This window comes from Rattus norvegicus, chromosome 12 (assembly GCF_036323735.1).
Source record: "Rattus norvegicus strain BN/NHsdMcwi chromosome 12, GRCr8, whole genome shotgun sequence".
Lineage (NCBI taxonomy): Eukaryota > Metazoa > Chordata > Mammalia > Rodentia > Muridae > Rattus > Rattus norvegicus.
The window spans coordinates 9,015,541-9,031,793 of NC_086030.1; the positions used below are offsets into that span (position 1 = coordinate 9,015,541).

At 41.5% G+C, this 16,253-nt stretch overlaps 1 non-coding gene and 6 pseudogenes across 1 annotated transcript; all 7 read left to right on the forward strand.

Moving 5' to 3' along the window:
- The first annotated feature begins 718 nt into the window (after nucleotides 1-718).
- LOC134481390 (5S ribosomal RNA) lies at nucleotides 719-836 on the forward strand (annotated as a pseudogene).
- A 2,357-nt stretch (nucleotides 837-3,193) lies between these two features.
- LOC134481376 (5S ribosomal RNA) lies at nucleotides 3,194-3,311 on the forward strand (annotated as a pseudogene).
- A 2,351-nt stretch (nucleotides 3,312-5,662) lies between these two features.
- LOC134481377 (5S ribosomal RNA) lies at nucleotides 5,663-5,780 on the forward strand (annotated as a pseudogene).
- A 2,359-nt stretch (nucleotides 5,781-8,139) lies between these two features.
- LOC134481412 (5S ribosomal RNA) lies at nucleotides 8,140-8,256 on the forward strand (annotated as a pseudogene).
- Nucleotides 8,257-11,124: 2,868 nt separating this feature from the next.
- Nucleotides 11,125-11,242, forward strand: LOC134481391 (5S ribosomal RNA; annotated as a pseudogene).
- A 2,323-nt stretch (nucleotides 11,243-13,565) lies between these two features.
- On the forward strand, nucleotides 13,566-13,683 carry LOC134481346 (5S ribosomal RNA). The gene has a single exon (XR_010056839.1). It is a non-coding gene; the product is annotated as a 5S ribosomal RNA (ribosomal RNA).
- A 2,328-nt stretch (nucleotides 13,684-16,011) lies between these two features.
- On the forward strand, nucleotides 16,012-16,129 carry LOC134481392 (5S ribosomal RNA; annotated as a pseudogene).
- Nucleotides 16,130-16,253: the final 124 nt, after the last annotated feature.

Here is a 16,253-nt window from a genome sequence, read left to right on the forward strand (position 1 = left end):
AACCTGTCTGTTTTAGCTTGATTTTAATACTCAAAAGAGCTGAACGTGAAAACACAGGTTGATGAGAGGCCATCAGCCTGAACATTTTCCTGAAACCATAACCTTTCAGATTAAGCAGAGTCTGTAATGTATTGGATAGTTTAAAAGCAAGCCTATCAGAATTGATGTATTATCAAATAAATACAGTAGTTTATTTTCATACCAACTCCACCTTCAGAAAACGGAATTAAACAAAGTAGTAGCTTGATTTAACAACAAGACTTGGCCTAGTGTGGTGGTGTGCACCTTTAATGCCAGAACTCTAGAGGCAGGTGGAGCTGTGATTTAAGAGGCCAGCTGATCTACAGAGGCAGGTCCGAGTCAGCTGTTCTGTGTAAAGTTTCCTCTGGTTGAACCATTCCTTTGTAGGAAGTTAAAATCTGTACTAAAAGGTTATGATTCATGGAATCTGTTTGATGTGGAAGTAGAATCATGGTTAGAGTTGAGGTTGGCCATTAAGTCCTGCTGTGGTTTAGTCCCTGGAAGCTCTGGTTGGTTGGTGGTGTTGTTCATATGGGGTCTCAAGTCCCTTCAAGCTCTTTTAGTCCTTTCTCTGATTTCTTCAACTGGGGTCCTGCGCTCAGTTCACTGGTTTGTTGCTCGCATTCACCTATGTATCTGCCGTATTCTGGCTGTGTCAATGAATAGTTTTATATTCCTTTAAAAAAATGTCAGAAGAGCCTACAGCCATACCACCCTGAACGCGCCCGATCTCGTCTGATCTCGGAAGCTAAGCAGGGTCGGGCATGCTTATTACGTGGATGGGAGACCACCTGGGATACCGGGTGCTGTAGGCTTTTGGGGGTTGGGGATTTAACTCAGTGGTAGAGCTCTTGCCAGGCAATCAAAATCAGGAGCTCAGGAGCTCAGGAGCTCAGGAGCTCAGGAGCCAGTGATTTCAGGACAGCAGGGATACACAGTGAGACCATGTGCATAACAAACCAACAGAAACCAAAACAACAAAGCAACCTTAAAAAACCCATCCCAAACCAAACCAAACCAAACCAACAAACAGAAATAGACTTTACAACTTTTTTAAAAAGATGTATTTCTTATATATAAGTACACTGTAGCTGTCTTCAGACACACCAGAAGAGGGCATCAGATCTCACTACAGATGGCTGTGAGACACCATGTCGTTGCTGGGATTTGAACTCGGAACCTCTGGAAGAGCAGTCAGTGCTCTTAACCACTAAGCCATCCTTCCAATCCGACTTTACAACTTTTATTCTGTGTTTTTTTTTCCTTCCCCAGAGCTAAGGATCGAACCCAGGGCCTTGTGCTTGCTAGGCATGTGCCCTACGACTGAGTTAAATCCCAAACCCTAAAAATAGACTTTAAAAATGTCAGAGGAGGGTTCGGTCCCCAGCTCCGAAAAAAAAGAACCAAAAAAAAAAAAATGTCAGAGGAACCCCTCCTCTAGGATGTGGCTGAGCTGAAGCACACAGGCGGGAAACTCTGCAGAATCCGCGGCCCTGAGCATCTGAGCGCGCTTCAAGTCTCCGATTAAATTTTAAAAATGGCCTCCAATAAAACTACATTGCAAAAAATGGGAAAAAAAAAAAAACAGAATGGAAAGAGTAAAAGAGCTGAAGAGGCTGAGCCTGAAGAATTTGTGGTAGAAAAAGTACTGAACCATTGTGTAGTGAACTATTTCGTGAAGTGGAAGTGGTTTACAGATGCCGATAATACTTGGGTACCAGGAGAATATTTAGATTGTCCAGAATTAATTGAAGCACTTCTTCATTCTCGAAAAGCTGGTAAAGAAAACGATTGTCCAAAAAGGAAATCTTTATCTGATAGTGAATCCGATGAGAGCAAATCGAAGAAGAGAGATGCTGCTGATAAGCAAAGGAGGCGAATATGAAGTGGCCTCAGATTGTCATCGCCTTCTATGAGGAGTGGCTGATTTGGCATTCTTGTACCGAAATGAAGTACAATAATTGTTTGCATATATAAATACACAATATTATATATATATGTATATAATATATATATACATATATATATATATATATATATATATATATATATATATATGAATGATCTGGATCTTGGGTTTTGAATTACTAGTGTGGATCAAATAGCATCCTGATGAAAATCACGTCTGATATGCTAGTTTTGAAAGCATTGGCAGTAGTTGGGAGATTTTTGGTTTTCGTTCTGCGTCAAAAGGCACTGACTCCTTTGAGCGAGTGAGAGCTCTCTGTAGTTGCTTCCTTTAACAGTAGAGTACTTGACACCATGTTGTATTTCCTCGGCTTGAAGAACAGCTTTTCTTAAACACTGGGGAGATTTTACAGTCATGACCCAAGTCAGAACTTATTTTTAACTGGGACACAGAAGGACCATTCTGGTTTGTGTGTGTGTGTGTGTGTGTGTGTGTGTGTGTGTGTGCGTTTCTTATTATGCAGTGTATGCATAAAACACTTACATAACCTGTCTGTTTTAGCTTGATTTTAATACTCAAAAGAGCTGAACGTGAAAACACAGGTTGATGAGAGGCCATCAGCCTGAACATTTTCCTGAAACCATAACCTTTCAGATTAAGCAGAGTCTGTAATGTATTGGATAGTTTAAAAGCAAGCCCATCAGAATTGATGTATTATCAAATAAATACAGTAGTTTATTTTCATACCAACTCCACCTTCAGAAAACGGAATTAAACAAAGTAGTAGCTTGATTTAACAACAAGACTTGGCCTAGTGTGGTGGTGTGCACCTTTAATGCCAGAACTCTAGAGGCAGGTGGAGCTGTGATTTAAGAGGCCAGCTGATCTACAGAGGCAGGTCCGAGTCAGCTGTTCTGTGTAAAGGTTCCTCTGGTTGAACCATTCCTTTGTAGGAAGTTAAAATCTGTACTAAAAGGTTATGATTCATGGAATCTGTTTGATGTGGAAGTAGAATCATGGTTAGAGCTGAGGTTGGCCATTAAGTCCTGCTGTGGTTTAGTCCCTGGAAGCTCTGGTTGGTTGGTGGTGTTGTTCATATGGGGTCTCAAGTCCCTTCAAGCTCTTTTAGTCCTTTCTCTGATTTCTTCAACTGGGGTCCTGCGCTCAGTTCACTGGTTTGTTGCTCGCATTCACCTATGTATCTGCCGTATTCTGGCTGTGTCAATGAATAGTTTTATATTCCTTTAAAAAAATGTCAGAAGAGCCTACAGCCATACCACCCTGAACGCGCCCGATCTCGTCTGATTTCGGAAGCTAAGCAGGGTCGGGCATGCTTAGTACGTGGATGGGAGACCACCTGGGATACCGGGTGCTGTAGGCTTTTGGGGGTTGGGGATTTAACTCAGTGGTAGAGCTCTTGCCAGGCAATCAAAATCAGGAGCTCAGGAGCTCAGGAGCTCAGGAGCCAGTGATTTCAGGACAGCAGGGATACACAGTGAGACCATGTGCATAACAAACCAACAGAAACCAAAACAACAAAGCAACCTTAAAAAACCCATCCCAAACCAAACCAAACCAAACCAACAAACAGAAATAGACTTTACAACTTTTTTAAAAAGATGTATTTCTTATATATAAGTACACTGTAGCTGTCTTCAGACACACCAGAAGAGGGCATCAGATCTCACTACAGATGGCTGTGAGACACCATGTCGTTGCTGGGATTTGAACTCGGAACCTCTGGAAGAGCAGTCAGTGCTCTTAACCACTAAGCCATCCTTCCAATCCGACTTTACAACTTTTATTCTGTGTTTTTTTTTCCTTCCCCAGAGCTAAGGATCGAACCCAGGGCCTTGTGCTTGCTAGGCATGTGCCCTACGACTGAGTTAAATCCCAAACCCTAAAAATAGACTTTAAAAATGTCAGAGGAGGGTTCGGTCCCCAGCTCCGAAAAAAAAGAACCAAAAAAAAAAAAATGTCAGAGGAACCCCTCCTCTAGGATGTGGCTGAGCTGAAGCACACAGGCGGGAAACTCTGCAGAATCCGCGGCCCTGAGCATCTGAGCGCGCTTCAAGTCTCCGATTAAATTTTAAAAATGGCCTCCAATAAAACTACATTGCAAAAAATGGGAAAAAAAAAAAAACAGAATGGAAAGAGTAAAAGAGCTGAAGAGGCTGAGCCTGAAGAATTTGTGGTAGAAAAAGTACTGAACCATTGTGTAGTGAACTATTTCGTGAAGTGGAAGTGGTTTACAGATGCCGATAATACTTGGGTACCAGGAGAATATTTAGATTGTCCAGAATTAATTGAAGCACTTCTTCATTCTCGAAAAGCTGGTAAAGAAAACGATTGTCCAAAAAGGAAATCTTTATCTGATAGTGAATCCGATGAGAGCAAATCGAAGAAGAGAGATGCTGCTGATAAGCAAAGGAGGCGAATATGAAGTGGCCTCAGATTGTCATCGCCTTCTATGAGGAGTGGCTGATTTGGCATTCTTGTACCGAAATGAAGTACAATAATTGTTTGCATATATAAATACACAATATTATATATATATGTATATAATATATATATACATATATATATATATATATATATATATATATATATATATATATGAATGATCTGGATCTTGGGTTTTGAATTACTAGTGTGGATCAAATAGCATCCTGATGAAAATCACGTCTGATATGCTAGTTTTGAAAGCATTGGCAGTAGTTGGGAGATTTTTGGTTTTCGTTCTGCGTCAAAAGGCACTGACTCCTTTGAGCGAGTGAGAGCTCTCTGTAGTTGCTTCCTTTAACAGTAGAGTACTTGACACCATGTTGTATTTCCTCGGCTTGAAGAACAGCTTTTCTTAAACACTGGGGAGATTTTACAGTCATGACCCAAGTCAGAACTTATTTTTAACTGGGACACAGAAGGACCATTCTGGTTTGTGTGTGTGTGTGTGTGTGTGTGTGTGTGTGTGTGTGCGTTTCTTATTATGCAGTGTATGCATAAAACACTTACATAACCTGTCTGTTTTAGCTTGATTTTAATACTCAAAAGAGCTGAACGTGAAAACACAGGTTGATGAGAGGCCATCAGCCTGAACATTTTCCTGAAACCATAACCTTTCAGATTAAGCAGAGTCTGTAATGTATTGGATAGTTTAAAAGCAAGCCCATCAGAATTGATGTATTATCAAATAAATACAGTAGTTTATTTTCATACCAACTCCACCTTCAGAAAACGGAATTAAACAAAGTAGTAGCTTGATTTAACAACAAGACTTGGCCTAGTGTGGTGGTGTGCACCTTTAATGCCAGAACTCTAGAGGCAGGTGGAGCTGTGATTTAAGAGGCCAGCTGATCTACAGAGGCAGGTCCGAGTCAGCTGTTCTGTGTAAAGGTTCCTCTGGTTGAACCATTCCTTTGTAGGAAGTTAAAATCTGTACTAAAAGGTTATGATTCATGGAATCTGTTTGATGTGGAAGTAGAATCATGGTTAGAGCTGAGGTTGGCCATTAAGTCCTGCTGTGGTTTAGTCCCTGGAAGCTCTGGTTGGTTGGTGGTGTTGTTCATATGGGGTCTCAAGTCCCTTCAAGCTCTTTTAGTCCTTTCTCTGATTTCTTCAACTGGGGTCCTGCGCTCAGTTCACTGGTTTGTTGCTCGCATTCACCTATGTATCTGCCGTATTCTGGCTGTGTCAATGAATAGTTTTATATTCCTTTAAAAAAATGTCAGAAGAGCCTACAGCCATACCACCCTGAACGCGCCCGATCTCGTCTGATTTCGGAAGCTAAGCAGGGTCGGGCATGCTTAGTACGTGGATGGGAGACCACCTGGGATACCGGGTGCTGTAGGCTTTTGGGGGTTGGGGATTTAACTCAGTGGTAGAGCTCTTGCCAGGCAATCAAAATCAGGAGCTCAGGAGCTCAGGAGCTCAGGAGCCAGTGATTTCAGGACAGCAGGGATACACAGTGAGACCATGTGCGTAACAAACCAACAGAAACCAAAACAACAAAGCAACCTTAAAAAACCCATCCCAAACCAAATCAAACCAAACCAACAAACAGAAATAGACTTTACAACTTTTTTAAAAAGATGTATTTCTTATATATAAGTACACTGTAGCTGTCTTCAGACACACCAGAAGAGGGCATCAGATCTCACTACAGATGGCTGTGAGACACCATGTCGTTGCTGGGATTTGAACTCAGAACCTCTGGAAGAGCAGTCAGTGCTCTTAACCACTAAGCCATCCTTCCAGCCCGACTTTACAACTTTTATTCTGTCTTTTTTTTTCCTTCCCCAGAGCTAAGGATCGAACCCAGGGCCTTGTGCTTGCTAGGCATCTGCCCTACGACTGAGTTAAATCCCCAACCCTAAAAATAGACTTTAAAAATGTCAGAGGAGGGTTCGGTCCCCAGCTCCGAAAAAAAAGAACCAAAAAAAAAAATGTCAGAGGAACCCCTCCTCTAGGATGTGGCTGAGCTGAAGCACACAGGCGGGAAACTCTGCAGAATCCGCGGCCCTGAGCATCTGAGCGCGCTTCAAGTCTCCGATTAAATTTTAAAAATGGCCTCCAATAAAACTACATTGCAAAAAATGGGAAAAAAAAACAGAATGGAAAGAGTAAAAGAGCTGAAGAGGCTGAGCCTGAAGAATTTGTGGTAGAAAAAGTACTGAACCATTGTGTAGTGAACTATTTCGTGAAGTGGAAGTGGTTTACAGATGCCGATAATACTTGGGTACCAGGAGAAAATTTAGATTGTCCAGAATTAATTGAAGCACTTCTTCATTCTCGAAAAGCTGGTAAAGAAAACGATTGTCCAAAAAGGAAATCTTTATCTGATAGTGAATCCGATGAGAGCAAATCGAAGAAGAGAGATGCTGCTGATAAGCAAAGGAGGCGAATATGAAGTGGCCTCAGATTGTCATCGCCTTCTATGAGAAGTGGCTGATTTGGCATTCTTGTACCGAAATGAAGTACAATAATTGTTTGCATATATAAATACACAATATTATATATATATGTATATAATATATATATACATATATATATATATATACATATATATATATATATACATATATATATATATATATGAATGATCTGGATCTTGGGTTTTGAATTACTAGTGTGGATCAAATAGCATCCTGATGAAAATCACGTCTGATATGCTAGTTTTGAAAGCATTGGCAGTAGTTGGGAGATTTTTGGTTTTCGTTCTGCGTCAAAAGGCACTGACTCCTTTGAGCGAGTGAGAGCTCTCTGTAGTTGCTTCCTGTAACAGTAGAGTACTTGACACCATGTTGTATTTCCTCGGCTTGAAGAACAGCTTTTCTTAAACACTGGGGAGATTTTACAGTCATGACCCAAGTCAGAACTTATTTTTAACTGGGACACAGAAGGACCATTCTGGTTTGTGTGTGTGTGTGTGTGTGTGTGTGTGTGTGTGTGTGTGCGTTTGTTTGTATGCAGTGTATGCATAAAACACTTACATAACCTGTCTGTTTTAGCTTGATTTTAATACTCAAAAGAGCTGAACGTGAAAACACAGGTTGATGAGAGGCCATCAGCCTGAACATTTTCCTGAAACCATAACCTTTCAGATTAAGCAGAGTCTGTAATGTATTGGATAGTTTAAAAGCAAGCCCATCAGAATTGATGTATTATCAAATAAATACAGTAGTTTATTTTCATACCAACTCCACCTTCAGAAAACGGAATTAAACAAAGTAGTAGCTTGATTTAACAACAAGACTTGGCCTAGTGTGGTGGTGTGCACCTTTAATGCCAGAACTCTAGAGGCAGGTGGAGCTGTGATTTAAGAGGCCAGCTGATCTACAGAGGCAGGTCCGAGTCAGCTGTTCTGTGTAAAGGTTCCTCTGGTTGAACCATTCCTTTGTAGGAAGTTAAAATCTGTACTAAAAGGTTATGATTCATGGAATCTGTTTGATGTGGAAGTAGAATCATGGTTAGAGCTGAGGTTGGACATTAAGTCCTGCTGTGGTTTAGTCCCTGGAAGCTCTGGTTGGTTGGTGGTGTTGTTCATATGGGGTCTCAAGTCCCTTCAAGCTCTTTTAGTCCTTTCTCTGATTTCTTCAACTGGGGTCCTGCGCTCAGTTCACTGGTTTGTTGCTCGCATTCACCTATGTATCTGCCGTATTCTGGCTGTGTCAATGAATAGTTTTATATTCCTTTAAAAAAATGTCAGAAGAGCCTACAGCCATACCACCCTGACGTGCCCGATCTCGTCTGATCTCGGAAGATAAGCAGGGTCGGGCATGCTTAGTACGTGGATGGGAGACCACCTGGGATACCGGGTGCTGTAGGCTTTTGGGGGTTGGGGATTTAACTCAGTGGTAGAGCTCTTGCCAGGCAATCAAAATCAGGAGCTCAGGAGCTCAGGAGCTCAGGAGCCAGTGATTTCAGGACAGCAGGGATACACAGTGAGACCATGTGCGTAACAAACCAACAGAAACCAAAACAACAAAGCAACCTTAAAAAACCCTTCCCAAACCAAACCAAACCAAACCAACAAACAGAAATAGACTTTACAACTTTTTTAAAAAGATGTATTTCTTATATATAAGTACACTGTAGCTGTCTTCAGACACACCAGAAGAGGGCATCAGATCTCACTACAGATGGCTGTGAGACACCATGTCGTTGCTGGGATTTGAACTCAGAACCTCTGGAAGAGCAGTCAGTGCTCTTAACCACTAAGCCATCCTTCCAGCCCGACTTTACAACTTTTATTCTGTCTTTTTTTTTCCTTCCCCAGAGCTAAGGATCGAACCCAGGGCCTTGTGCTTGCTAGGCATGTGCCCTACGACTGAGTTAAATCCCCAACACTAAAAATAGACTTTAAAAATGTCAGAGGAGGTTTCGGTCCCCAGCTCCAAAAAAAAAGAACCAAAAAAAAAAAATGTCAGAGGAACCCCTCCTCTAGGATGTGGCTGAGCTGAAGCACACAGGCGGGAAACTCTGCAGAATCCGCGGCCCTGAGCATCTGAGCGCGCTTCAAGTCTCCGATTAAATTTTAAAAATGGCCTCCAATAAAACTACATTGCAAAAAATGGGAAAAAAAAACAGAATGGAAAGAGTAAAAGAGCTGAAGAGGCTGAGCCTGAAGAATTTGTGGTAGAAAAAGTACTGAACCATTGTGTAGTGAACTATTTCGTGAAGTGGAAGGGGTTTACAGATGCCGATAATACTGGGTACCAGGAGAAAATTTAGATTGTCCAGAATTAATTGAAGCACTTCTTCATTCTCGAAAATTGTAAAGAAAACGATTGTCCAAAAAGGAAATCTTTATCTGATAGTGAATCCGATGAGAGCAAATCAAAGAAGAGAGATGCTGCTGATAAGCAAAGGAGGCGAATATGAAGTGGCCTCAGATTGTCATCGCCTTCTTTTTTTTTTTTTTTTTTTTTTTTTTTTTCTCCATCTTTATTAAATTGGGTATTTCTTATTTACATTTCTTTTTTTTTTTTTATTAACTTGAGTATTTCTTATATACATTTCGAGTGTTATTCCCTTTCCCGGTTTCCGGGCAAACATCCCCCTCCCCCCTCCCCTTCCTTATGGGTGTTCCCCTCCCAACACTCCCCCCATTGCCGCCCTCCCCCCATAGACTAGTTCACTGTGGGTTCAGTCTTAGCAGGACCCAGGGCTTCCCCTTCCACTGGTGCTCTTACTAGGATATTCATTGCTACCTATGGGGTCAGAGTCCAGGGTCAGTCCATGTATAGTCTTTAGGTAGTGGCTTAGTCCCTGGAAGCTCTGGTTGCTTGGCATTGTTGTACTTTTGGGGTCTCGAGCCCCTTCAAGCTCTTCCAGTTCTTTCTCTGATTCCTTCAATAGGGGACCTATTCTCAGTTCAGTGGTTTGCTGCTGGCATTCGCCTCTATATTTGCTGTATTCTTGTCATCGCCTTCTATGAGGAGTGGCTGATTTGGCATTCTTGTACCGAAATGAAGTACAATAATTGTTTGCATATATAAATACACAATATTATATATATATGTATATAATATATATATAAATATATATATATATATATATACATATATATATATATATATTTATGAATGATCTGGATCTTGGGTTTTGAATTACTAGTGTGGATCAAATAGCATCCTGATGAAAATCACGTCTGATATGCTAGTTTTGAAAGCATTGGCAGTAGTTGGGAGATTTTTGGTTTTCGTTCTGCGTCAAAAGGCACTGACTCCTTTGAGCGAGTGAGAGCTCTCTGTAGTTGCTTCCTGTAACAGTAGAGTACTTGACACCATGTTGTATTTCCTCGGCTTGAAGAACAGCTTTTCTTAAACACTGGGGAGATTTTACAGTCATGACCCAAGTCAGAACTTATTTTTAACTGGGACACAGAAGGACCATTCTGGTTTGTGTGTGTGTGTGTGTGTGTGTGTGTGTGTGTGTGCGTTTCTTTGTATGCAGTGTATGCATAAAACACTTACATAACCTGTCTGTTTTAGCTTGATTTTAATACTCAAAAGAGCTGAACGTGAAAACACAGGTTGATGAGAGGCCATCAGCCTGAACATTTTCCTGAAACCATAACCTTTCAGATTAAGCAGAGTCTGTAATGTATTGGATAGTTTAAAAGCAAGCCTATCAGAATTGATGTATTATCAAATAAATACAGTAGTTTATTTTCATACCAACTCCACCTTCAGAAAACGGAATTAAACAAAGTAGTAGCTTGATTTAACAACAAGACTTGGCCTAGTGTGGTGGTGTGCACCTTTAATGCCAGAACTCTAGAGGCAGGTGGAGCTGTGATTTAAGAGGCCAGCTGATCTACAGAGGCAGGTCCGAGTCAGCTGTTCTGTGTAAAGGTTCCTCTGGTTGAACCATTCCTTTGTAGGAAGTTAAAATCTCTACTAAAAGGTTATGATTCATGGAATCTGTTTGATGTGGAAGTAGAATCATGGTTAGAGCTGAGGTTGGCCATTAAGTCCTGCTGTGGTTTAGTCCCTGGAAGCTCTGGTTGGTTGGTGGTGTTGTTCATATGGGGTCTCAAGTCCCTTCAAGCTCTTTTAGTCCTTTCTCTGATTTCTTCAACTGGGGTCCTGCGCTCAGTTCACTGGTTTGTTGCTCGCATTCACCTATGTATCTGCCGTATTCTGGCTGTGTCAATGAATAGTTTTATATTCCTTTAAAAAAATGTCAGAAGAGCCTACAGCCATACCACCCTGAACGCGCCCGATCTCGTCTGATCTCGGAAGCTAAGCAGGGTCGGGCATGCTTATTACGTGGATGGGAGACCACCTGGGATACCGGGTGCTGTAGGCTTTTGGGGGTTGGGGATTTAACTCAGTGGTAGAGCTCTTGCCAGGCAATCAAAATCAGGAGCTCAGGAGCTCAGGAGCTCAGGAGCCAGTGATTTCAGGACAGCAGGGATACACAGTGAGACCATGTGCATAACAAACCAACAGAAACCAAAACAACAAAGCAACCTTAAAAAACCCATCCCAAACCAAACCAAACCAAACCAACAAACAGAAATAGACTTTACAACTTTTTTAAAAAGATGTATTTCTTATATATAAGTACACTGTAGCTGTCTTCAGACACACCAGAAGAGGGCATCAGATCTCACTACAGATGGCTGTGAGACACCATGTCGTTGCTGGGATTTGAACTCAGAACCTCTGGAAGAGCAGTCAGTGCTCTTAACCACTAAGCCATCCTTCCAGCCCGACTTTACAACTTTTATTCTGTCTTTTTTTTTCCTTCCCCAGAGCTAAGGATCGAACCCAGGGCCTTGTGCTTGCTAGGCATGTGCCCTACGACTGAGTTAAATACCCAACCCTAAAAATAGACTTTAAAAATGTCAGAGGAGGGTTCGGTCCCCAGCTCCAAAAAAAAAGAACCAAAAAAAAAATGTCAGAGGAACCCCTCCTCTAGGATGTGGCTGAGCTGAAGCACACAGGCGGGAAACTCTGCAGAATCCGCGGCCCTGAGCATCTGAGCGCGCTTCAAGTCTCCGATTAAATTTTAAAAATGGCCTCCAATAAAACTACATTGCAAAAAATGGGAAAAAAAAAACAGAATGGAAAGAGTAAAAGAGCTGAAGAGTCTGAGCCTGAAGAATTTGTGGTAGAAAAAGTACTGAACCATTGTGTAGTGAACTATTTCGTGAAGTGGAAGGGGTTTACAGATGCCGATAATACTTGGGTACCAGGAGAAAATTTAGATTGTCCAGAATTAATTGAAGCACTTCTTCATTCTCGAAAAGCTGGTAAAGAAAACGATTGTCCAAAAAGGAAATCTTTATCTGATAGTGAATCCGATGAGAGCAAATCGAAGAAGAGAGATGCTGCTGATAAGCAAAGGAGGCGAATATGAAGTGGCCTCAGATTGTCATCGCCTTCTATGAGGAGTGGCTGATTTGGCATTCTTGTACCGAAATGAAGTACAATAATTGTTTGCATATATAAATACACAATATTATATATATATATGTATATAATATATATATATATATATATATATATATATGAATGATCTGGATCTTGGGTTTTGAATTACTAGTGTGGATCAAATAGCATCCTGATGAAAATCACGTCTGATATGCTAGTTTTGAAAGCATTGGCAGTAGTTGGGAGATTTTTGGTTTTCGTTCTGCGTCAAAAGGCACTGACTCCTTTGAGCGAGTGAGAGCTCTCTGTAGTTGCTTCCTGTAACAGTAGAGTACTTGACACCATGTTGTATTTCCTCGGCTTGAAGAACAGCTTTTCTTAAACACTGGGGAGATTTTACAGTCATGACCCAAGTCAGAACTTATTTTTAACTGGGACACAGAAGGACCATTCTGGTTTGTGTGTGTGTGTGTGTGTGTGTGTGTGTGTGTGTGTGCGTTTCTTTGTATGCAGTGTATGCATAAAACACTTACATAACCTGTCTGTTTTAGCTTGATTTTAATACTCAAAAGAGCTGAACGTGAAAACACAGGTTGATGAGAGGCCATCAGCCTGAACATTTTCCTGAAACCATAACCTTTCAGATTAAGCAGAGTCTGTAATGTATTGGATAGTTTAAAAGCAAGCCCATCAGAATTGATGTATTATCAAATAAATACAGTAGTTTATTTTCATACCAACTCCACCTTCAGAAAACGGAATTAAATAAAGTAGTAGCTTGATTTAACAACAAGACTTGGCCTAGTGTGGTGGTGTGCACCTTTAATGCCAGAACTCTAGAGGCAGGTGGAGCTGTGATTTAAGAGGCCAGCTGATCTACAGAGGCAGGTCCGAGTCAGCTGTTCTGTGTAAAGGTTCCTCTGGTTGAACCATTCCTTTGTAGGAAGTTAAAATCTGTACTAAAAGGTTATGATTCATGGAATCTGTTTGATGTGGAAGTAGAATCATGGTTAGAGCTGAGGTTGGCCATTAAGTCCTGCTGTGGTTTAGTCCCTGGAAGCTCTGGTTGGTTGGTGGTGTTGTTCATATGGGGTCTCAAGTCCCTTCAAGCTCTTTTAGTCCTTTCTCTGATTTCTTCAACTGGGGTCCTGCGCTCAGTTCACTGGTTTGTTGCTCGCATTCACCTATGTATCTGCCGTATTCTGGCTGTGTCAATGAATAGTTTTATATTCCTTTAAAAAAATGTCAGAAGAGCCTACAGCCATACCACCCTGAACGCGCCCGATCTCGTCTGATCTCGGAAGCTAAGCAGGGTCGGGCATGCTTAGTACGTGGATGGGAGACCACCTGGGATACCGGGTGCTGTAGGCTTTTGGGGGTTGGGGATTTAACTCAGTGGTAGAGCTCTTGCCAGGCAATCAAAATCAGGAGCTCAGGAGCTCAGGAGCTCAGGAGCCAGTGATTTCAGGACAGCAGGGATACACAGTGAGACCATGTGCGTAACAAACCAACAGAAACCAAAACAACAAAGCAACCTTAAAAAACCCATCCCAAACCAAACCAAACCAAACCAACAACAGAAATAGACTTTACAACTTTTGTAAAAAGATGTATTTCTTATATATAAGTACACTGTAGCTGTCTTCAGACACACCAGAAGAGGGCATCAGATCTCACTACAGATGGCTGTGAGACACCATGTCGTTGCTGGGATTTGAACTCAGAACCTCTGGAAGAGCAGTCAGTGCTCTTAACCACTAAGCCATCCTTCCAGCCCGACTTTACAACTTTTATTCTGTCTTTTTTTTTCCTTCCCCAGAGCTAAGGATCGAACCCAGGGCCTTGTGCTTGCTAGGCATGTGCCCTACGACTGAGTTAAATACCCAACCCTAAAAATAGACTTTAAAAATGTCAGAGGAGGGTTCGGTCCCCAGCTCCGAAAAAAAAGAACCAAAAAAAAAAAATGTCAGAGGAACCCCTCCTCTAGGATGTGGCTGAGCTGAAGCACACAGGCGGGAAACTCTGCAGAATCCGCGGCCCTGAGCATCTGAGCGCGCTTCAAGTCTCAGATTAAATTTTAAAAATGGCCTCCAATAAAACTACATTGCAAAAAATGGGAAAAAAAAACAGAATGGAAAGAGTAAAAGAGCTGAAGAGGCTGAGCCTGAAGAATTTGTGGTAGAAAAAGTACTGAACCATTGTGTAGTGAACTATTTCGTGAAGTGGAAGGGGTTTACAGATGCCGATAATACTTGGGTACCAGGAGAAAATTTAGATTGTCCAGAATTAATTGAAGCACTTCTTCATTCTCGAAAAGCTGGTAAAGAAAACGATTGTCCAAAAAGGAAATCTTTATCTGATAGTGAATCCGATGAGAGCAAATCGAAGAAGAGAGATGCTGCTGATAAGCAAAGGAGGCGAATATGAAGTGGCCTCAGATTGTCATCGCCTTCTATGAGGAGTGGCTGATTTGGCATTCTTGTACCGAAATGAAGTACAATAATTGTTTGCATATATAAATACACAATATTATATATATATGTATATAATATATATATATATATATATATATATATATATATATGAATGATCTGGATCTTGGGTTTTGAATTACTAGTGTGGATCAAATAGCATCCTGATGAAAATCACGTCTGATATGCTAGTTTTGAAAGCATTGGCAGTAGTTGGGAGATTTTTGGTTTTCGTTCTGCGTCAAAAGGCACTGACTCCTTTGAGCGAGTGAGAGCTCTCTGTAGTTGCTTCCTGTAACAGTAGAGTACTTGACACCATGTTGTATTTCCTCGGCTTGAAGAACAGCTTTTCTTAAACACTGGGGAGATTTTACAGTCATGACCCAAGTCAGAACTTATTTTTAACTGGGACACAGAAGGACCATTCTGGTTTGTGTGTGTGTGTGTGTGTGTGTGTGTGTGTGTGTGTGTGCGTTTCTTTGTATGCAGTGTATGCATAAAACACTTACATAACCTGTCTGTTTTAGCTTGATTTTAATACTCAAAAGAGCTGAACGTGAAAACACAGGTTGATGAGAGGCCATCAGCCTGAACATTTTCCTGAAACCATAACCTTTCAGATTAAGCAGAGTCTGTAATGTATTGGATAGTTTAAAAGCAAGCCTATCAGAATTGATGTATTATCAAATAAATACAGTAGTTTATTTTCATACCAACTCCACCTTCAGAAAACGGAATTAAACAAAGTAGTAGCTTGATTTAACAACAAGACTTGGCCTAGTGTGGTGGTGTGCACCTTTAATGCCAGAACTCTAGAGGCAGGTGGAGCTGTGATTTAAGAGGCCAGCTGATCTACAGAGGCAGGTCCGAGTCAGCTGTTCTGTGTAAAGGTTCCTCTGGTTGAACCATTCTTTGTAGGAAGTTAAAATCTCTACTAAAAGGTTATGATTCATGGAATCTGTTTGATGTGGAAGTAGAATCATGGTTAGAGCTGAGGTTGGCCATTAAGTCCTGCTGTGGTTTAGTCCCTGGAAGCTCTGGTTGGTTGGTGGTGTTGTTCATATGGGGTCTCAAGTCCCTTCAAGCTCTTTTAGTCCTTTCTCTGATTTCTTCAACTGGGGTCCTGCGCTCAGTTCACTGGTTTGTTGCTCGCATTCACCTATGTATCTGCCGTATTCTGGCTGTGTCAATGAATAGTTTTATATTCCTTTAAAAAAATGTCAGAAGAGCCTACAGCCATACCACCCTGAACGCGCCCGATCTCGTCTGATCTCGGAAGCTAAGCAGGGTCGGGCATGCTTATTACGTGGATGGGAGACCACCTGGGATACCGGGTGCTGTAGGCTTTTGGGGGTTGGGGATTTAACTCACTGGTAGAGCTCTTGCCAGGCAATCAAAATCAGGAGCTCAGGAGCTCAGGAGCTCAGGAGCCAGTGATTTCAGGACAGCAGGGATACACAGTGAGACCAT